The sequence below is a fragment of the Falco peregrinus genome, chromosome 14, assembly GCF_023634155.1.
Source record: "Falco peregrinus isolate bFalPer1 chromosome 14, bFalPer1.pri, whole genome shotgun sequence".
NCBI lineage: Eukaryota > Metazoa > Chordata > Aves > Falconiformes > Falconidae > Falco > Falco peregrinus.
The window spans coordinates 21244554-21267278 of NC_073734.1; the positions used below are offsets into that span (position 1 = coordinate 21244554).

General features: G+C 40.8%; 1 long non-coding RNA gene across 7 annotated transcripts in view; it reads right to left on the reverse strand.

Annotated features, from left to right (window-relative positions):
* LOC129785618 (uncharacterized) overlaps positions 1-22725 on the reverse strand; it is a 786935-nt gene that overhangs the window by 110453 nt on the left and 653757 nt on the right. For 6 of the 7 annotated variants that reach the window (XR_008749763.1, XR_008749764.1, XR_008749760.1 and 3 more), the window contains exons 8-9: positions 19438-19529; positions 17135-17221 (exon numbers count right to left, since the gene is read on the reverse strand). This is a non-coding gene — a long non-coding RNA (uncharacterized LOC129785618). The remainder of the gene's footprint in view (positions 1-17134; positions 17222-19437; positions 19530-22725) is intronic. The other variant, XR_008749761.1, reaches the window with a different exon arrangement.

Genomic DNA, 22725 nt, shown 5'->3' on the forward strand with positions numbered 1-22725 from the left:
GTGCTGGTCCAACACCGACTCGGTGCATACCCAGCTTCACAGATGCCTCAGAAAACACCATGCATGGGGCTTCTGTGAGAATTACATGTCAAACAGGCTTTACTAAACACCAGTGGCTGAAAAGCAATGCCAGTTATGACTAGATACCCTTTCCTGTTCCTTTACTGGATGGCAGATGTCCATATCTGATCCCCTCAGAAAGCTAGGAAATGCCAAAACAGTATGGATGCATACTGAATTGCCAAATTGCCCAAGATCACTGCCTATCAACAAAGAAACCTGCTTCTAATTTCCAGTGAATTACATGTACTAAGGTTTCCAAATTACTGTCAAGTCCAATAGATTATTCACCTTTTCTTTCACCTTCAAAGTCAGAGATAAATACATCACAGGAGGATTGTTTTGTACTGAGATGCAGACATATCCCTTCAGTAAGGGAATATCAACGGGTATTTTCAGCTCGCAGGTAATAATCTCTAAAATTTAAGTCTAAAACACTTACCACACTGTATGAAATGATAAGACAATCTCAGCTTGCCCGCACTTGCCAAAGTCATAGTGAATAAACCCACTGAATGCCTAGCTCTTCTGCCTTTCCTCCTTTACTCAAGGAATGTAATTTTGCTAATGACCTTTCCTTACCGTCTTCTCTTCAATAAGCTGCAGAAGCCTGAGCACTTCCACACAACAACTTGGCATGCAGATCTTAAACAAAGAATTGGATGATCAGGAACAGGACCTGCTAAGCCTCCACAAATGTTTGCATTTATTCCTTACACAGACACTTAGCAGAGGTTTTCATGCTTTGAGCTACGGGCTTCAGAAGACATGGTTGGTAGGTGCTGGCAGTCAGTCTGCTCAGGCTGAGAGGGCATTAGCTACGACTAAGTAGAAGCTGGTTCCCAAAAGCGTTCAGCCCCCGTAAACAGGGTTGTGTTAGTGGTCCTGGATAACCAGCCAGAACCAGCTGCTGCGTCACGCAACGTGCACTGGTTGTGTTCAGACACAGCAGCAGAATTCTGTCAAAATCCCTGGCTCGGTGCAACTGCGGCACAGCTGAGAGCTGGCAGGATCCCCACATCTCACTACCTTTCACATCAGCCTTTTTGAAAACTTCGTTGTTTAAACATTAATTTTGTGTTGAAAGAGGAGCCAAATATTTCATATACCATCCACCAGCTGACTGATGGACCCGCACACCATCGACTGATGTCTGCTGCAGTGGTCAAGAGGTCTGAGCCTGGTGGGTTGCCAGCCTCTGGCACAGGGTGGGCAGCTGGGGACGAAGGAGCTGCTGAGCCTGAACGGAGTGAGGGTCCAGAGAGTCCCATCAGCACTCCTGAAGCATGTGCTGTGACCCTCCTGATGACAGTGGGGTTTTTAGCCCAACTTAAACCAACAATAGAGCTGACCCAAGAAAGCCTGAGAGTTCCTGATCCTGCTCCCTGTAGACTTTACTATGTCAAGCTCAGAGTCGCCAGGTATGTAAGCTAGGGGAGCCCACAGGCAGTTTTTGCTTGCTTGGCCAGCATCAGACTTTAGCTTTCATTGACCTTGACAGCAATACACAGAAACTACTTTCACATGAATGAACTATTCTTGAATAATTTCACCAAATATTTTAAGATCCAAGACATTTGCTTTGAAATACTAACCTTTACCTGTCCTCCTTTTATCTTCACAAACCAGTCAGAGGAATCCTGCCAAGGCAGTAACCTGTTTGGCTCACAATGAGTTTCTCTACAGGCTCCTTGCAATATTTCAGTGCACCGCAGGCCTCTTGCTAATCATTGAGGCGAACGAGCCTGAGTGGCTGCCTGGAGTGAGCTTTAGGAGGAATCGAACCCTCCAGAGGACAAAATTATAAAAAGAACATGGGTACCTATGGCAAAATCACTTCAGCGGGAGGGAGGAACATTTTGTTTTGTTTTCGTGGGTTTCTTTTGAAGTTGCAACCTCACAAAAGTGAAAAAAAGAAAAAAAAAAAAGCAGCCGTATCTTCTGTGGTTTTTTGCATTTCTCCCCGTATCATTCTGGTTAGTAACTTCCTTGATGTCTCCTTTAACTGTCTTGGATGCGCTCGATTTCCATGCATTGATTTTGTTCTGAACTTAATTTGTATCATATTTTTTCCCTTGTCCAACTCATGAAATACTTTTTTCTTGCTCCCAGCTGCTACTGAACTTCTTTCCTTCTCAGATCGTACTTAAGGTCTGGCTACTCTGCTAGATGAGCACAACAATAAACCTCTTCGCGTGAATCCCATTGGGAAGTCTGGATTCCTAATCTAACATCCCCTTGCATAAAATGCTCAATGCTACAACTGTTTGCCTATTTTTCATGGCATGATTATTACCATAACTCTGCCAAAATGAATATCAATCTCAAAAACATAGCTTTACTTTTCTATTGCCATCCATTTGCATGAGTTTGTGCATTCTTCTTGTGAATGGCCCAGTGAGCAAGACTGTGGCAAGAAACAGGCTACACAACAGTATTTGCAGAGAGTGAACCCTGTGTATACAGCAGTACCACACTCCCAGCTTGTGACCTTGCTCTCCAACCTAAACAAACTAAACCTGCTGATATTTTCCGTTGGAAATAATGCACTTCTGAGTACCTGCTTCTGAATAAGCTATAGGAAGGTAGGAAAATTTAAGCAAGAAGCCTGTTCTGCCATAGTCACTCGGGATGTTACTGTTGCTGCTTTTCATGTCGGTAGGACTGTTCACAGCTTTTCACCATGCCACACATCCTTCTCACTACAAAAGAGAAGGGATAAAGGGTGCCTGAAATGCAGCCCCTTTGAAATATGCAGAAAGCAGAAATTGTAAAAATTCCTCTGGTGATCCCCAGCTACCTATGAAGATTAGGACTATCCAGAGCTATACAGCAAAGCAACAAAGAAACATCAAATTGGATCAAACTTGCAGCTATACCATCCGTGACCATCTCAGTTCCAAGCCTGGTTCAGAGCCTGGAAGACTGTATGTAGGGCCCAGCAGATGATACCCTAAGCATCCAGTGGGAGAGGCACTCACTCATTTCACTATTTAGCACTATTATGCTTTGTATTTATTCTCTGAATTAGGATAAACGTCTTCAGATTTACTTGTTTGGAGTTTTTTTTCCTGAAAAGAAAGCCTAATAATAAATAGAAAACCAAGGATCTTTCGTCTTATTTCTCTTCATTCTCCAGCCTCTTTGTTTCTGCCTGGATTTGTTTGCAGGCAACAAGGTCAAGCTCCCAAAAGAACAAATATTGTCCTTGAGTCATAGTTGTGTTAGTGTCGAGTGAGCTAAAATCAGGCTTCGAATGGTTTGTTTAGTTTTTCCCTCTGCTTTATTACATCCAAGCTACAAGCAAGTTTGGCATGAGCATCTGTAGTCCCTACTACAAACGCACTAGACCAGAGGGATGTGGTGGCTGCACCACTGTGCTTCACAAACGTGTAAATGAGAGTGTTACACTGGGTCACAGAAGACAGAATTAGTAAATATGCTGGAGCCCAGTGGTTGGGAGATGCAATTAGATGTCTGCTTTGAACATAAAATATTATCCATTTTGTTTGCAGAGCTTGCCATATGGTTCCCTTGAGAAAACAAGACACTAGAGGAAAGCCTTAAAGCTTTTCACACTTTCACGGATGCCCAAACCCGCGTTATTTTACTCAGCCTGAGCTGTTGCTCACAGGCCTTCTTGGTAGGTGTTCTCACCCCCTGGGCCCTCTCGCCAGTTAATGACCTAAGAAAGCCCCATCCCACAGCAGATGACATATGGTGCAAATAGCCAGGCCTCCTAGGAGGAATTTCACCAGAAATGACTGTTGTTTTTGTTGCGCAGACTGAGTCACATCACAAACTTTCCAATCAGATTTCAAATAAAACAAAATTCATGGCAGCCTGAGTCGAGAGCTTTCATTCCTCCTGTTCAAAAGACAGGGCTGATTATACCAGTAACCCCTATACATGCAAGCACTTGTTCAATAGCTCTCCCATTAGGAGTCTGGTCCCATTAAGACTAATCACACAAACGTTACTGTATGAAGTTGAGTTCAAAACTTGACCTGAAGTCTGCATCTGCACATAGCTGATGTCAAATATCTTTTATCTTCCACTTCGGGTCTAGGATTTTCTTGAAAATAACTTTTTCTGGATTGATAGAAAAGGCTAAGCTCCAATGTACGAATGCTTCCTATTACAATGCCACTGAATATTTCAGGCTTCCAAGGGTAAGATTTGACAAAAGCTGGAGCTGAACCTTGGAAACTGTGTGGAAATCCCCCTTGGTATAAGTGCACGCATAGTACTTTCTCCTATTTTGCCTACAGTAGCAATATGCAAACGCAAACAATAATTTCTCAGAGCATCAGACAATGGATGATCAAAACTGTGTAAAACCCATAGAAGCAACTAGAGTCCTGTGTGGCATTTATGCAAAGTTGCCAGCCAACTTCAAACACTTATGAAGCCCATAACAAACCTCACTCTCAGAAACACTTCTGATTTGCTTCCTGCAATAAGTATGTCATTTAATGAAAGTTAAGAGAGATTTAAACATTATTTTGGGCTACAGACGTTGTAATGTATTAAAAAATAAGTAGTAACAAGAATAAACTTTAAAAAGGTATTATAATTAAGACAGTGTCTGAGGTCCTCTTATTGCAACAGACTAACTGGGCAAATCTTAATTGACACCTGTCCATTTAACATCCTTTTGAACAAAAGATATTCTTATTCCAGAGCATAATTATTCAGAGACAGCTATTGGGTTTTAATTTCACACCCTGCCTTAATGACAAATTAACCTGAAAACACAGATAACCCTTTGTTAAATTCAGGCTGCAATCTTTATTTCCAATAGAAAATTATAGAACAAGGTTTGCCCTGTATCTATAAGCAAACAGTACAACCTATGAACAAATTCAGGGGACCTGTGTTTTTTTTATGGTGAACACCAACGTGATTAGCTCTTACTCGTACCGTCTGAAACAAAGTCCAACAAAAAGGAGCCCTGGATCAGGCTCACAAATATTTGCAGAAAGCCAATTTAAACTCTCTGAAGTACTGGTGGATAGGAGCAGTGCCAAGCTGTACTGTTGAAATGATACCGTCCACGATGCAAAGGCGGCCCCTTTCCCTGAGGCTCAGACCTTGCTCTACCTGGGGACCTACACACGTTCACATGCACAGTGGATTTCCCTTATCTCCACAGCTGTGGTTAGCTCTCCCCTTGGATGCGTATATCATCGGTCAAAGGCAGCGAGTATGTTATGATACATGACTTGGGACACCTCCAATTCCTGATGTGAGTGCTCTTATACAGCCCTCCAGGTAACCGCATGAGGAAGACTCTTCTCGCTCCACTGCGAAGAGCCCATGGAAAGGGGAAGGCACAAAGTCATCACTGGAGCCTATTTCGGTCTCCACCTAAACGTGAAAATAAGCAACAACAGCAAGTCCTAAAGACAGTGTTCATTTGCTGCTCACTGCAGCTTTGATGGACTACGGTCAGGCTATGGCCGAGGACTTCTGAAAATGCCCTTCTCACAGCCCAGCTGTGCCTATTCATCATCATCTGCTTCATGGGTATTTTAATCCGACGGGCGGGGGGGACCTAGACTTTTGTGAGTACTAGGAATGTTATGTAAAGAGAAATCTCACTGTTTCCACTGTGAAATTTTGCCTCAGGCAACTTATGAATGTTCCAGGGAAGATATTCACCATTTTCAGCAAAACAGCTGACAGATCCATCTGCTGCTCTTGGTGATATTGGGTGCAATTTTCAAGTGTCTCAGTAACACACGCTCCTGCAGTCCCAGTGAAAAGCCAAGTTCCCCCTCCATGACAATTGCAAAGGAGGCGAAGACAATACACTTTTGTTCTAATTTTTCAAATTTTAAGGGTAAATTGCTTTTGAAATATCTCAGCACCCATGAGCATGAAGTTTGGAGGAACTGATTTTATACAGTTACAATGAGTTTCCTAAGAAACACAGATGCTCAAGAGGGAAATTTCAGGAGCACTTAATACAGTTCTTTTACTTTAGAAAACTTAGCATTTATTTTATCCAGAAGAATACCCATGGAATTATATTTTCCCTACAATTATAATATGGAAACTTCTTGATCTTACTTTTTTTCAACAGCAAAAATATAGATTTAGATCCATTGCAATATCCTATGAAAGCCATGTGGATAACATTTTCAGGTAGGTGTATTAAAAGAAAAAGTAAAATTGCTTCTTTGGGTATTAGCAAATGAAATGTTTCGATTTGACATTTGCTTCACTGTACTAAAACCAGGTTTGATCAAGTGCTTAATTTGGGTTTGAATTAAATGGTTTAGCTGAATCCATATTAGATTTCTTCCTTTACACTTTGATTAGCCAAAGAACCACATTTTTCTTATTTTGAAATCATTTCCCCCTAATTTTTCAGGATGACTCTGAATTCAGAGTGAGTCATTCACACAGGTGTCACAAATTTATGGGTCAGGGAATTTTCAGTCTGCTCTGCCATAAACGTGTGAAACAAGGGCTTGAATCCTGCTTTACGGAACAGCTCGCTATAAATTCGCCTGCATCATAGCTGTATGACATCTACAACATAATCGTAGGCCTGATCACGCACACGGGGTTCGCTGCCAGCAAGCTCAGTTGCCAAATGTCCTGCAAATGGGTTATGAAGGACACAGCTTATATTTAACCCATAGGGGAGCACATCCCCACATGAGTAAGGGAGCCCCAAAGCTGGCAGCCTTTCTATATGCTTTGTGCCAGCTTAATACAATAAATATTGACACATTGGGTTTCATCTTGGTCACTACTATGGTCCTTGACCCATACCAGCAGCCAGGGACTAGGAAATCGCTGCATCTGACGGTCTCCTCTCCTGTTATTCAGCCCTATTAGAGTATGAGAAAACAAAGGAGAAAGCAGCTCACTGAAACTCACGTTTGGCAGCTGCCAGCCTCTCCTGAACCGCCATGGCCACTTTCGTTTTTCTATGAACACTGCATGACTGCTGGGGGAAGAGATGGCGACGGAGCAACAACAACAACAAAAAATTACACACACACAACTGTGTTCAACGGTGCCAAATCTGACTCTCCCAGTGCTGGTTAAAAAGGCAAAGTTTCTCAGGCTTCCCTGTAAGGTCACAGCTGGTACTTCTATGAATCTTCTTATTACATGGGAACGAGGCAGAGGTTCATAGGGAGAGACAGATGGCGAGGAGCAATGTTACTTATCCTAATGTGCATGTGAGACAAAGAGCTTTTTGGCATACCTCTTGATCCCAGTCTTCGCTGCACCATGTCGGACAGCCGATTCCCACCAAGTGTTCCCCTCCACTTTTTATTCCTCCCCTCAGCAAGTCCAATCCTACTTGTCTTCAGTGTTTATGTGAATCACGCTAGATGTTTTCCAGAGATTTAGGCTCTGATGAGCAAGGGCAGCAAAAACAGCAGCAACAAACAAACAAGCCGACCCAAGCCAAGCTTGCCCACCACCGCGCATTTGCATTCACGTAGGCTACCCCGTCCGCCTGCCCCCTACTGCCAGACCACAAGAGCCGTGGCAAGAGTGGGAAAGGGCAGCCCCGGGGACAGAGATACAGGATTTGGGTTGTAGATGTACATATTATTCACACTGAAAATACAAATTGTGGCTGGGATTTTCAGGTGGGAAGGGCATGGATCTTCGTGTTGGAAGGAGGCGGGGTATTACTTGTGGCTTAAGCCAGGATTTCAACTGTGGGAATTAGAAGCAGGGAAAGAGAAGATAAAAACATAGTTTGCATATTGGTTGAAGCGTAGCTCAAAATATGAGGGAAGAAGGGCAGACTTTGATCTCTGTGGTATAAAACTATCGCTGGGAGGACCTCAGTCATTCCAGCCGAATTATTCTTGGTTTTCAGCAGCAATAGAGAGGAGAATCTGTCCTCCTGAGCCCAACCTCCTTATCCTGCTGCAAATGGAAAAATTCACATAGCACTTCCACTGCCATCGCAGTGGAAATGCATCGGGACTTAACGCTGAAATCATGTGAGCAGGATCTTCTAGGAAAGACCACGCAGAACCAGAGGCAGTACTTCTAGGAGAAGATAAGACAAGATATGGCTCCATCACATGGCAATTGCTCTTTCAGACCACCTGCCAAGGACGCAAGCTCTTCATTCAGGCAAGTAACTATTTATAACCAGGTTGGCTGTGGGGAAACCCATCCCACCCCCCGGAAATGTGATAGCCAAAAATGTAAAGAAAGCTCCTCAGATTGGCACTCAAACAGTGGAAGGAGGAGGAGCTGGACTGGGAATTGGCAAGTTGAAGCAAGAAGATGAAGGGAATTGCTCGTCCAGGGTATTTTTAGCTTGTGGTTCTGTAGGCAGGAAGACAAATGGAAAGGCAGATCATGATTTGCAGCTCACACAGGACTCTGAGCAACTCCAAACTGGCACTCCATAGCAAAGGGAGAGAAAGCAAGACAAAAGCGCAGCAATTTTTTCTTTTTTTTTTTCTTTTTTTTTTTTAACTATCACTAAAACAGTCCCAGTTTAAGTCCTCACCAGAGCAGATGATTTTGCATTCACTTTAATACCAATTAAATTTAACCTGGTTTTACTCAGAAGTAACTGGAGAACCTTCTTCCAAACAAACCAAGCAAGAACTAATATGATGGAAATGTGACAGACTGACAGCACAGAAACTTAAAAGCCTACAGTAAAAAGAGTTCACGATCAATCCTGTAGAAGCTTTACTAATGCACACACATTTATCTATACATTAAGAACCCCATGTTGATTTTTGACCCACGTAAATTTTCATAGCTTCAGCAAAGGGAGGCTCTAGATCTCAGGCTTTATGGCATGTCAGCCTCTAGCATCGTTCTGCCTGCAGTCCATGTAACCCAGGCCTGGCAATCCCGCTAGCTCTTCCTGAGCAAAATACCATCATCCACCCTCAGCTGCAGTGGTGGTGACTTGCTGACGTGGGAAGCCAAGGAACAGCGTCCTTCTTGAAGAAAAAAACTCATTGACGTTGATGAGCTACTACAAACCCAGAGGCAGTAGTCTAGTAATAACTTTAGATTAATTACCATCATCTCACTCAGGACTAGGTACAGGGCAACGCTGCAGCCATCAGCGTTCCTGTGACTTGTAATTAAAAGAGAAAAGGCAGCACGTATGCATGCATCCAGGTACATTTAAAATGAATACTGAAAATGCTTGACAAACTTTTGTGTTTACTATTTACTTGTGATTTTTGTAACAACCACTAAGGAGGAGGAAAATAAAATTTCTTTTGGCATCATTTTGGTTTCCTTCATGTTTGTAAGCAACTCCCACTGTCTCCACTACAAAAGGCAACACTGCTTCTTCTGGATGTCCCACAACACTTCATGGCCAGTTTCCAGCTCCCACTACAACACGTGGGAGTTTCCCTATTGACTTCAGTGGGAAATAGGAGCAATCAGCACCTCAGAAAACTAATTAACTTCCATGAGTCATCTGAGCTTTGGCCTAAGGCCTAAGCTGACTTGTCCAACATCAGGGGCAGACATCTACTGACACTGACTTTAAAATTCAAAGCATCCCTTCCACCTCTAGATATAATTTCAGCTAAGACCTGCTGTAGCAAAGTGCTTCAGGATTGGAGAGTCTCTGAAGTCTGCGGGACTGCTAACTGGTTTACAGGTTACTGTGTCTTTAGCACCTTACTGGAATGGGCCCCAGGTTCTGCTGTTGTAAACCAGGGCACTGGATTCATGGAAATATACCATCCCTGCAAACTTGCTAAACTCAAGAACAGCCATAAGACAGGCCTTTGGCAAAGAATGCACTGCTGAATGCAGTGATCTAAGCTTATATCCTCAAGTCCTCTGGACTGAAGTATGCTCTGAGGTAGGATTTGAAGATTACAACTTTCCATATGCACAACAGCCCAGCTGCAACCCTAGATCCAGCTGGGATCTCAGGCAGAGCGACTTTGTAGGCACGTAGTGGCTCCACTTGCTGATGGGCAATGGGCAGAGGTGCTGTGCTGTGGATGGGCTGCACAGCGAGCTCACGGCCAGCCAGTCCTGGCCAGTGGCACAGCTGGAGCGCACCAGTCTGTACCAGCACTGTAGTAACTTGTGATGCAGGCACCACGCTTTACACATGTCATGAACAAAGCATGAAACAAAAGGTAATAGGTTAAATATATTTTCCCCCCCTCGATGTTACATGCTGGCAAAAGATGCCTTATTTTGCATCTCCCATTAGTGCAACAGTCCTAATTATATACCTAATTCAGAGAACATTTTCACTAGACAATTTTAAGAAAAGCTGAATTTACAGGTTAAATATCCATAATATTTCCAATATGCCTCATACTTCTGCCAAGTATCGATTTCCTAAGCTGCACTGATCACACACACACACACTGTATTTCCAGTACAAATATTCAAACTTGCACCTTGATTTCTGCACCTCTTTTACCACTGCAAATAGTTGTAATAACAACACTAGCAACAAAACTCTATTAATATACTCCAAACTAAATAACTAGAAGAAAAAACCCCTACAGTGAGCTGAATTGGCATTCATTATTCCAGTTGTTTCATATCTTTAAATGATTCTAGTAAATCGATAAAGCTCTGCAAAGCGGCTGTTGTCTGCTGATTTCTAACTCTAGTCAGTGGCATCCACTCTTTAGTGCACCACACACTTGCTGTGTAGCCATTAGATGAAAGCACTATCACCTGTCAAACAAACTGCTAGAACTGTGATAAATTAATGATCAAATAGTACAGTCTGATGTACAGTAGCAGTGCCGAGGCCAGTTACAACCAGGCCTCATGCTTTAAAAATGTAGCTGACATTAAAAAAAAATCAGCCATTAAAGAAAAATGTCACAGAGCTTTAAAAAAAAAAAAATCTACTTAAAAAATGACCACATAGTGATACTCCAGGATTTGAGGTTTTACTTAAAAAAAAAAAAAAAAAGTACTGAATGTTAACAGTAAAACCTTTCTGTGTACTATGAATTTTCAAGGCAAGCAACAACGTGCAGCTAAGCAGAAAGGATGTTTGTATTTTTTTGGTAAGTAGTGCTGTGTACAAATCTGTACCTCAGAGGAATCCTCTGGTGTGTCATGGACAGAACTCTTGTTTGCAAGGGAAATGTCCCAAGTTCTTTTTCTCCCCATAATGCTTTTGATTTTTGACATCATGGGTAAGATATTTCAAGGGAGCTCCATATCACTTCTAAATATAAACAATACAAAATAAGCCTTTGCTTTTGAAGCACTTGACATCCTTTGAGCTTTGAATTTCAGCTCCTAATAACTCTTGATGCTCACTGCATTAATGTATAAAGTCCTTTTTGTGAGCTAGAAATGGTTCCTCATGTCCCTCCTGCCATTGGCTTTATGAGCTTAATTTATTCTTTTTAATATAAAATCTCATTACCTGAACATGACACCACCACTTCCATTTTATCTTTGATATAAGAACAGAGAGAAACCAAAATCAAACCCTTAAATAAAGTCTGTAATCATCTCTCACTTTCTCTTGCTGTTCAAATTTCTAAACAAAATTAAGTAAAAATACCTTCCAGAGCACACTAAGAAATGTAAAGAGCTGGGGGGGGGGAGAAGAAAATTACTTTATAGTGAACTAACAAGGGACATAATTACTTACACAAGCAGCATATCTTCTTCTTGATGATATTCCTTCATGTTTATTTTGCTATATTTGTGAAAGATGGAGAATGCCTAGGAAGAATGCATATGCTGGAAAGCTTGATCTATTGAAATAAGTCCTGAACAAAGAGTTGCCTAACCTCAGGCAAAGCATACTTTTTCTAAACTTTACTTTCACATAAGACACTCAGACTTTAAAATATATATTAATGGATTTTAAAAAAGATTCTTTCAGAAACTGAAATAATTAAGAAAAAGCCACCTCTTAGAGAATTCGCAGAGGCTGAGGATTAAGTTAGGACTTCTTGAGTCCTGATTTTAACAGAAAATTGGAGTGATCTGTGTATTAGCACATGAAAGCATCAGTTCCATGCACTAATGGCAGTTCCTTTATGCTGTTGTTGTTGGTAGAGATGTGACTTAAGCATTGACTTAAATTATGAATTTGGCAGGGATCAAACTTCACGATCTAATTATGTCTTATGGCTCTCACTGAGTCTTTTGAGGTAGCTGGTTGTAAATATCAGGACTTTTTCACATGGAACGTGTTTTTCATCAGAATCCACATCCCAGATCCTGGAGGATCTTTATGTTCTGTCCACTTACATGGAAACCTTCACTCAACAATTCAAGGCTTACATCCCTGGAAAACTATATTTTAACTGTGAAACGTCATCTGTTCCCTCAGAAAGCCTAAGACTTGTAAATATTTTAACTCCCGCGCTGTGCTTTTTCCTCTGATACCAACAATAATCAGGACTGTATTCATCTGAGGCTACTGCGCTGCAACTATTGCTGCGAGCAGCTATTAGAATTGAGTGAGAAAACTAAACTATGCAGGCTGTATTGCTGAAGCTTAATTTCAGGTGGCCTATGACAATCCCATTTCCTACTCAAGCATCACTCAATGCTTCGGGATTAAAGTGTCTTTTAAAACCATACCGACTTCAAACATTTTATAGAACAGCAATAGGAAGCTGGATTTTGCTTTCGCACCAAGGAAAGAATAGATGAAACCCTCTGAAAATTAGTGCAAATGGATATGTGAGAATTAGGCTCCATGAACTCACTGTCCAACCGCACTGGGAAAAGAAGAAAGCTTGCTAACGGGGATGAGAAATTGATATGCTGTTGAATATAGATTGGATACATTGATTCTGATGTACAGACACATACTGCAATAATTATATGAAAGGGTACAACACTTGTGAATTAAACCATCTTAGATGACTTGAGCTCATCTTGTCATTTATCCTTTGTTTACTTTTCCAGTATTACAAAGTACTTTTACATCTAATTAAACATACTTGTAACATTCCTTCCATCAGATAAACAATGCAGCTGCTTCCTCTGTCATATAAGAATGGAGAAATCAAGATAACACGGTATTTATTTTTATTCTAGTTCTCTGTCAGACACTTCACATTGAAACTCATGCAGCTGCAAGGTCTATCAGTGGTATTTCCAATCCATATAGATACTAAAAGAAGTAAATATCTCATTATCTACTTAACTATGATAATCTGTTTGCATTAAAAATTTTGGCAGACCAGGTAAGGGCAAACTGAAAGCGCCTTCAAAAAAATGACTTATTAACAGACTCTACAGTGATGAAATTCTTCAAGATAAATTCCATAGATAGTAAAAGCTAGCTTAAGCTACTGATTTGAAACTCTTACAGAAGGTTCACATTTTTTTAAATAAGTAGCAATTAGTCTGAAGGAATCCATTTATCTCCTCTGAAGTGACTGAAATAAAGAGAAATTAGATAAAACTACATGCAGAGAAACAACTAAGTGATAATAAGAATGCAATCAGATAATACTGAACAAAAATTATAAAGGCAGGACAATAATATATAGTTCATTTGCTTATTGGAGGCTTTGATTCATTCCCTGTGGTAATAGTAAAATTTAATAATATCTGTATACTTACAGTGTTCTGAAAAAAGCACTACCATTATACATTGTTATCCCTGTAGGTTGGATGACAAAAGCCTGGGGCAATACTACCATCAAAGCATGTGACATACCCAACATAAATCTTCTAATCTTCATAGGGACGACAACTGTCATTTTTAAAGTGCATGGCAAATGAAGAGGGCATAAGAAAGGAAACTTCTAATTTTTTGAGGGTGCTAGCGGTAGGGACTGTTTAAGTCTACACTGTGCTTTAAAATTGCAGTAGCAAAACCCAGGTAATTCACTTGAACAGTTGTATAGATTTCTTAATGCTTAAAAAGTGCTGTCCAGGCTGGGAATAACCATCTGTTCCTTCGAGAACTCATACTCTCTTAGCTAATATATACAGCTAATACACTCTATAGCTTATATGTGAAAAATAGATCAATGACTGTCAAAGGAAGATATGTACTATTCCAGCAAACAGCTCTGCTTAAAACTCTCTGCTTTTTTTTTTTTTTTTTTTTTTTTCTGATGGTAACTAGTATTTTTTAAGCTCTGCAAATGAAATAAAGAATCAGTAGTCTGGTGATGTCCATTTACATTTTTTTGCTCATGTAATTTTAAGTACTAGCCCTTGTCTGGTTCTCTTCGTTTCCTTGTGTTACAGAACGTGCCACCGACGGTGTGAATCACCCACCCCGGTACGCTGAATAGCATTGTCACTTTAATGTTCAACATGGAGTTTTCTTCTTAACATTTTTTCTCATTACAGCAAGACTCAGTATTGTGAGACACCTTTTGTTATGTATAGATGAACAAAAGCAGTCAGAACAAATTTAGTACACTGGGCAAGGCAACTAGCAGTTGACAACACTTAATAGATAAGATACTCTATAATAGATATAATCTTCTCTTAAATTTTGCCTTCCTGGGACTGCATAATACATGGGTCAGACAGATTAGTGTCATATGCTTTCAGATAAAAAAGTGATTGCAGAATCTAGATAAAAAGAAACAAAAAACCCATAAACCTCCCAAACCATGACTTCAAGACATGTTTTAGCCTAAGAGCTCCCAAAATAACCAACTGGCGTTTTCCCGTGGCAGCTATACCTGTGTAAATAAAGATTTTACACAGGGTCTCTAAGTCATTTTTACTGTGAGTAGCGCAGTGAAACTGTAGTCCAGGAAAGAGGATCATAGACTAATGAAATTAGAGCAGTTAATGACACTTGAAAACACAGCCATTTTAGTTCCATTAAGTGGCACTAGAATAACCAGTCAAATCTATACACCCAGCAACCTTTCCCTATATCTTAAACTAAAAATAGTGGGCTTGTTTACCCGCTTAGATTCCTTCCACTGACTTCAGTGAGATGATGACTGGACCAACAGTCAGTGGGTTTCTACAAGTAGTAGAGTTAGTTAAACATTGAATATTTTTGTTTAACCGCTAAAAAAGAAAAAAAAGTGATAAAAGAAATCATCTTTCACAGGAACTTCTTTCTGCTACCCAAGCACAAAACTTCTCCTCACTAAAAAACAATCCAGAATGGCAGAGATGACAGAGCCGTTCTCATTTTGAATCAGGCCAGAAATTCTCTAAAGAGTAGGGGTTGGTAGTTTCTTTAAGTGGAGTATGGTACTGAAAGGTGGGACAGAGACTTAGATCTGGCTTCAGATGCTGTGGCGTGCAAAATTTCAGAAACTCGCCAGGGAAGGGACGTTTTTTTTCTGTGTCTGTTCATCACAACTTGCAAAATGGGCTCCCATTCCCAAGCAGAGCCTCTGGGTTCTGCACCAATAAAAGATACTAAATAGTAAAAAACCCCAAGTGTACTTATATTGAACGTTTAAAATATATACATGGAATTTAATGCAGTCTGCATGTCATTAGTTTTAACCCAGATTAGATTCACTTGATTAGAGTAGATATGACCATTTTAGAATGAAACGCTTGAAAACAGGAAGGCTAGCTGAAAAAAATTCCCCCAAATCTCTCATATCATATAAAACTCAAGTTTTTAAGTTAATTTATAATTTCCAAAGAACTTCATGTGAAGATGCCAGTTTTACCTGATGCAGAGGTTTGAGATGATGTTTAGCAGTAAGGTAATTGCAGCAGCGGTATACTTCAGCCCAGAAACCTGGAATGAGGCTGGACTTGACAGTCAGCCAGACTCACCAACCTGGGAATATTCAGATTTCTAGTGCAAAGGGAATGAACAGCCTTTTCCTATCAGCTAAGAGCAGCTGAAGCAAATATTCTTGGGGAAAGCTGCAGTACAGTTAGATGTTATGCAGAGAGTTAGTGGCTGATGCTTCTCACTGCCCAAGGGTCAGGTATTCACAGACTCTGAACAAGTCCGGGAGGTCAGCACAGGTACCAGGACAGTGACTGCTGGCAGAGAGGACAAAGAAAGACTAGAAAGTAGGTTTCTACTTCTTTCCATCTGCTACGCTGACACATGGCTGGCTGTTCATTGTCTGACCCACAGTTTGTGCATGGGAGAATATACACACGTATCTAATACATATGTATGTTCATTAACGATACCTCAGTATATGTTTTACAGAAACAATGCTAGTCTGTTTCAGACTGAATGGACCAAACTCTGCAGACCCCTCTGTCATGAACTGTAACACCTCCAGAAGCAGACTCCAAGTACACCTGGACTCCAGTCTGTTAAACTACATGAATTAAGTTTTGCATCGCTAAGTTCATGTTAACCAGGCACAGTCCTGCTCTGCAGTGATTGAACTAGACGCCATAAAAAGTAACTAAGATGGAAGCCTTGTATTAGACCCACCGTGTTGTCAATGCCAAAATTTTGTTTCAGATCTTACAACATTGAATGCTTTTATTTAAACCCTAACTCCTTAAATGTTTGAGATCAGAGAAGAAACTCGGCTTTCATGGAGGCTTCTAGCCTTACATTTATGCAAAAGGCTCAAAAATGACCAAAATATATCCCAAAGACTCAAAAAGACAAGAAGTAGATTAAAATCAATTCAACCTTAATAAAACATAATCGAGAATGCTATGGAAAGCTGCCCAGAAAACAACACTTTCTGAAATATTTTTGTAGGGATCTGCAATTTGATTTTGTAGTACAGTGAAATAACTAATGTTTTTCAAAATGTAAACTTTCCAGAGTTTACAAAACCAAATTTGGTTTTCTATTCTTGTATCAGTCAGTTCACCTTCAAGTCTAGAAATGTTTTGTCAAAACACTGCAAGAAGTTTCCATGTTGAAGAAAGATACATGTTTTATAAGCACATTTAGTCAGTCCTTCCTGTGGTGTGGGTCCCAAGTTATGATTTTTAAATGTTTGGGTTATCTTAAGGTTCACTTGGGGACATCACTGACAAAAAATAGATTCAAACAGCAACAATTTTTTTTCTCCAAACAAATCTTGGATTTCAAGTCACTGTCCATGAGTTTCCTCCAAGGCCTTTTCTTCCCTGGCTTACAGTTTTGTGTTCTTCACTGTGCTGCTGAGGTTTTATGGTCTTTTTATATTAGAACAAATATCTTACAAACCTGCTTTGTTAAATTGCTTCAGGATATGTCACCCTTCCTGCAGGATGCTCACTGCACTGACAGAAATAGACTTCTAAGAGGCCTGATCTGGAATGAAATAAAGTAAATGTTCACATTTTTAACTTACACAAATGGACAAATCAGTCTTTTTGGTTTTAATTCAGCTTTTCACAGATCAAGCAGCTAGGATATAGATTTTCTGCTCTTTCATCTTTTTTAAAAATAAACCTAAATTGAACTCAACATCCTTACAATTGATAATTCTGTATACACCTGTGTACTTCTCAATAATTACTGAAGTATTTGATAGAGCCACCTGAAGATTTAGCCCTCAACTCTGACCAGCACAAAACAAAAACCATCAAAAACTGTGCATTTGATTTGGCCTGCGTAGAACTCACACATGAACAGTAGTAGCCTTTGACAAGCACATGTTGGGAAGATCTCCATGATTTATGCTTGCACTTTTGCAAGCATGATTTACGCAGTCTGGTGTTCTCTCAGCCGTGAACATCACCTATTACTATCAACTTACTTTTCATGTCCCAGTTCACTAGTTACCGAGGACCCAGTGCACAGAGACAATGGCAACATATTGTTCACTCCCTAAATATCCAGCACAGTGTTCTGCCCAGATGTGAAAAGGTAACTTGATTCCAATTAATGAAAGTGACTGGGTCAGCCTGTCACCTCCCATGCTCTTTAAGTGCTACTCAGACATCTATACGCTTATTAAAACCTCAGGCACTCTACATAAGCTCTGCCTTGAAACCAGTTGCCAGAGGCATCACTGCTCAGAACCTGTCTACAGGTCTCTTGGTTTCAGATCTGACATCATACAAACCTCTCTTATCTGCCTTGGCAGCACAGATCAGATGAAAAGCGGCCCCATCCTCACAGAATAATACAAAAAGGATGGAGGTGCACAATAATAAACATTTCACTGCTGCTGTTCTTCACAAATGTACCTTACTGCTAACATGCTCCAAGGTTAGAAAATGCCTACGCCACTTTTCAAACCTCCCTTATTACTTTTATCAGATTCAGAGCAGGGAACTTGTTACTAGAACCTTTTTCCCCAACTAATTGTCTATCCTGTTTAAGGTGAAGCTGGAGCACAAGCAGTAACAGCAAATGATTTCTGGAAACATTTTCACTTATGGATAATTTTTGTCCTGTAGATTGTTTGGTGGTTATTGTCTGAGTTCCCCTTGTTGGTTTTGACCGGCTACCGGTCACACAGCATCATTTTTGCCGCAGAATAGGATGGGTAACTATCACAATTACACAGCCTGTATTGCCAGTTAAAAACTAAATGTGGAATGCCTGTAAGAGTGAGGTGTCTCTGACAGAAAGAAGAAAGTACTCTGAGGTATCTGCCTTCTATCTGCTCCATCCATTTGGACTCCGAGCTACCCAATGTCCAGATGAACACATATGGATGGCAGCACAAGCTTCCTTGTCTCCGCAAGCAGTCTGGAGCCGCTGCCTGTCCTGCAAGAAGCTGTTCAATGGCCCTGCGGCGGCTCTCTGGCGCTCACCTCTCTAGCACCAATGCAACAAGCCCCTTCGACCTCAGAAAGCAGCTTCCTAAAAACGCCGTTGTAACCTGTTCCTGCTTCTCCCAACCCAGTGACCTAGAACAACGGCCAGCCCGTCTTCAAGAGATTAAACTCTTTTTACTTATACGGCGTGCAGCGTAACATTCAGGTTAGGCACATAAGAACAACAAATGGTCTCTTAGAAAGGCTTTGAACTTTATTTCTTCTTCAAAGCAGTTTGGCTCTTGGAGGAAGTGGTTTAATAACTAAACTTGCCAGCACAGGCAGGAAATAGTATTTCCTATGTACATCCTGGCACCAAAACTGGATTGCAGTGGGAAGAGTTTCTGATTTCCTTTAAAAAATGCAGTGGGCTGGGAGGAGCAAAGCATTGCCTTGGAAAGGAGTTCACTCATTTGGATTTTCAATTGGTGTTTCAGAGAAAGTTTGGATCTACTCTGTGGTAAAAATCAAAGGGACGAGAGCCTTTACCAGCAGTGAGTGATAGGGATAGCTGGAGTTCTCCAGCTTTAACAAGAACTCGTGTTTATTATTATCAGAATTTCCTCTTCTTTTGCAGGCTCATTCACAAACTGGCTAATGGGTTTCCATAAATACTAACAAGTGCTGCCTTAAGGCTTTGTTGTGCTGCAACAACAATAGGGAACAGCTGCTCCTGAATAGCCGCACAGTTAATTATACTATATACCTACAGTATGTCTCCATGCCCTACATTAAGAGAGCTATTGCACATGTACCTACCGTCCATATAACAATGGAAGACATTCAAGACAGCCCAACACATTCCAAGCAAAACAAATGGGAACCAGACTCAGATGCTCACACTGCCCTCACTGCAGGAGACATGAAAAGCAAAACAAAACAATGCTACAGCAATAACATTATCATCGCAACAGAATAAGTTTGCATGTATTTTTTCATTTGTGTGCATATCTTTAAAATAAGTATTAGATAGTCTAACATCTGGTTTGTCAAAGAAGTTTGTCAGGTATTTCACAGATGTGTAATACTTTTATTTTTACAATCTGGAATAATCACAGTCTGGCATACAAAGAAATAGCTTTTATAATCACGTTCCTCACCCAAATACGTCCCCATCTCCAAGATATGCACATGAAACATTTAAATTAAGAAATAACTCTAGGATGATAAAACCTATACTTATAAGTGGTTTATATTACAATTTATAACAGGCACATTTGCTCAGATCTTGGCTTTCTTTAATAACTTTTCAATTCTTAGGCCCAGCTGGAAGCCTAAAAATAGGCAATAGAAAATTGGCATGTTTTGCTCAAGGTAATTGAAAGGATACCATGTTAATCTCACCAGGGCCAGGTTAAAGCAGTTCTGCAAGTCTCCAGACGAAAAAACATACAGCATTTACAAAGTACATGTTGGCAACAAACGCAGCCGTTTAATGTGGGATTTGAAATTGAGAATTTATCTCAAATATCTTCTATTCTCAAGATTGATCAAGATTACCAACATTTCTCTCAAACACACTCCAATCTCAGCCTGTTCTCTGACTCTGCCCTGGTTTTGTGACCATGCCTCCACTAGAACATCTTTTAAGATGCTTGAACCAGTGGTAGCCAAAGGCAGAAATGATAGCAACAGTTGGCTGGAGAAAGAATAATGGCAACCCCTGACACAAAGCTAGGTCTATCCAGAATTTTGTTCGAGCCCAACTTTTTCAGTGGCTCACTGTGCAAGGTTAGGAAAGTCATTTCACCTCCACAGGCCTCAGTTTCTACACACCTACTATAATGCTTGAAATGCTGGCCTGCAAAAAGGCCTTCATAAAGAGATGCTCTGTAACCCCTGTATAAGAGGTAGTTTCCATAATACTTTTTTTTTTAACATGCGATGGTACTATATTTCAGGAGAATAAAGAAAAATAAAGTTAAAAGGCCAGTCTAAATTAACAAGATAAACATAATCTAACTGCTCTCAAGTCATTCCTCTGAAACCTAAATTGAAGTAATTGCCTTGCCATCAGTCACTAAAGTGTATTTCAAACAGTTGCCCTGTTTTCCTCAGAAATAGTTACAATAAAAAAAAGCACAAATATTTATGGTTGATCCTATGAGATGCTGACACTAGGTGAAGCAAGGATCTTGTAGTTGGTGGGCAGTGATTAGAGCCAAACTTCAACAAGTATTTAGGTACTTACAGCTGTAGAAAATCACATCTCCCTTACTTGTCCCATGAAAATACTGCCTTAACATCTACAGCCTGGGCCAAGTCACGCACTTCCAGTGAAGCTACAGTAATGGCATCAAGTGCAGCTGCATTAGACACTACTCAGGAAGGAACTGTTGCTAATAAGCTGTAATTTAAAATTCTTTAAATTACAAAGTACTCTTTTGAGTAAAACATGACATCTCTGCCAGAGTTAGGCTGCCTGGCCCTGGATGCTACACGCCGAGGTTACGTGTGAGATGAAGCTCCATTAGCAGAAGCCTGTCATTATGGTTGAGCTGAAGGTCCTGCTGAGGCGCACCACAGGGATAGACCTCGGGAGAGGTGAATCAGCTGCTGCTTCTGTTTGCAGCACTAGCTGGAGTTCATAAACTTTCCCCTGACCTCTCTTCTAATTCAAGGCTTTGTGGTTTTTCAATGATTTAAAATTTTAGCCTGAACGTGTATATATGCATACGTGTGTGTATATAGACATATATATATATAAACTCTACTGTGCTAAAATTAGGTTCTCCGCAGCTAAAAGGACCAAGGGACAAAAGCAGCTCTCATTTTAGCCTCTTCTAGGGGCCAACAAGCCATCCCCTTCCTGCTGAGTGTTACTAAAAGCAGCTTCATGTCAACATGACAGATGTAGGGGTGCTACTGTCTTAGAGCATTGCTCAGCTTTCACTGTGAACCCATTACTTCTGGTTGCGGCAATACCCGACTCAGAGCTAGTACTGGTATCTCTGCAACAGACTGTACGTGCTGCGCAAGGCTTGCGACCAGTGTGCAGCCCACCCAGCTGCCTCATCCCTGGCTGTAGACAGGGGCAGGGAAAGAGAGGGGATAAATCCCTCTTGGGCAGGATTTAGATCCCTCTGTCTCAGCTGGGTTTCCCTTTGCTTGGGAAACCCAGATTTTCTCTTTCTACGAGATCCGTGCTGCATCCATATTGGCACAGAGGAGAGCCTCTGCTCAGTACTTGTGCTGAAATCTTAGTGGAGAGTTTTTCCTCGGGACAGCATTGATATGTCCCTCACCACTCTGGGATGAACAAGTGCTCAGATGCAGGAGTTATAACCCCTGTACAGGTACATAGTGAAGAACAGGAGACACTAAATGAAAAACCCATATACAGAAGCCTGAACCTCTCCTGTTATCAAACAAGGAACAAGATCCCATAGATAACACAGCTGCGTGCCACCAACCTTTGTTTTCACTTTCTTAAGAGCAGAAACTGAAACTAGAACAGAAATGTCCCTTTCCCTCCACACAAACAGAGCATAAACAGAAATATTCATAACCCTATCTGATACAAATGAAGCAAGGCATCTTTTTCCTGGTTTCCTAGGATAATCTGAGGAACTGACAAATAACCCATGCAACAGTGAATTTGAAAAGAAAGTTGGATCAGTTAAAAATGGCTGTATTTTCCTCGTCATTTTCCTACCAGAGCGGCCAAGCACTCCACAACATTTACTGTCTGATGCTAGCACATGTTGGCAAAACAGAGAAGCACAAAACATGCGGAGAAGTTTCACCATCTGCATTTCACAGCTTCCCTCTGTGAAGATCAACACTAATTGCAAAAGTTTTCAGACCAAGTATGAGGATTGAACTTGATTAATAAAAAGTCAGCATTATAACTGTGCATGTCTTCTAAGCTTCCATACCTTTTCAAGTAAGCAAGTCAGGAGTTCTTACTGTCGCACCTTATTATTTGCTCAGGTTGCAATTCAAAATACGCTTCGTTTCTTTTATTAGGCTCAGGTCCTCCGGTTACAAAGATGAATCAACCCACCATTCTTCCAAAGACAGGCTGGACCTACTTTAAGCTTTAAA